Source organism: Mus pahari, chromosome 16, assembly GCF_900095145.1.
Source record: "Mus pahari chromosome 16, PAHARI_EIJ_v1.1, whole genome shotgun sequence".
NCBI lineage: Eukaryota > Metazoa > Chordata > Mammalia > Rodentia > Muridae > Mus > Mus pahari.
Genome location: NC_034605.1, coordinates 17,289,566 through 17,290,732, shown reverse-complemented (window position 1 = coordinate 17,290,732; position 1,167 = coordinate 17,289,566).

Here is a 1,167-nt window from a genome sequence, read left to right as displayed (position 1 = left end):
CAGCTCCTGGGTCTGGCCTGTTGCCCCGATCAAGCCGTCCTGGGGTGAATACTTTATAATAAACTATCCCTGCCCGACTGAGGTCAGTGTTTGTATGATTTGTGAGGTAACTCCTCGACCCCAGTGAGGCTGACTCTATTCTCGCATAAATAAGTCTTCTATTAGTCACCGAGAAGGAGGAGGAAGAGGAGGAAGAGGAGAGAAAAACAACTTGAAGATTCCAAAGGTTTTAGGCAACAAGCCTCTTGTAAAGTACGAGGGCTCTTACGAGGAAAGCAAGCTAAAGCATTTTCTCATCCTCCTTCATGTCTTCTGATCTAAACACACCCAAGAGCAGGGCGGGTGGCACATTCCTATAATACTAGCACTGAGAAAGAGGCAGAAGGATTAGGAGTTCAAGGCCACCATTAAGGAGTTCAAGGCTAGCTGGGGATTCCAGACATTGTGTTAAGAAAACAAAACAAAACAAAAAAAATTCTCACATTTGAAACGTAACCTAGATTGCAACTAAGACTAATCCTTGACTGAAGCCCATGTCTCATAAAACCACGTCAAGAAAAGTATCCCTGCAATATTTAGATGCTATATATATATATATATATATATATATATATATATATAGAGAGAGAGAGAGAGAGAGAGAGAGAGAGAGAGAGCTTTGCTCAGCCATTTATCCCATGGAATCGTAACTTTGGGTTTACAGGAGATCAAGAAACGATCAGGTTTATTGGGGGAGGGGGGGGGGAAGCTGAGTCCCAGAGAGATGAAGTAACTTAATGAATTGGACTTTTCCTCTGAATTAGACAATGTCTTCTCTCTGTCTCCTGAGTATTTGCAATGCCTTTGATGAGTGTCTAAACCCACACATGGTGATTAGGTTCTCATCTTTAATTATCTTTCTGACTTTTGATGTCTTCCAGGCATAGCAAGTTTTCTCTGCCTTTTTTTCATTGTCAACTGAGTGCCTGATTTTTCTTGGCCTGGTTTTCTCTTTCAAGAACTCCCTGGGGCTGGTGAGATGGCTCAGTGGGNAAGAGCACCCGACTGCTCTTCCAAAGGTCCAGAGTTCAAAAATCCCAGCAACCACATGGTGGCTCATAACCATCCGTAACAAGATCTGACTCCCTCTTCTGGAGTGTCTGAAGACAGCTACAGTGTACTTACATA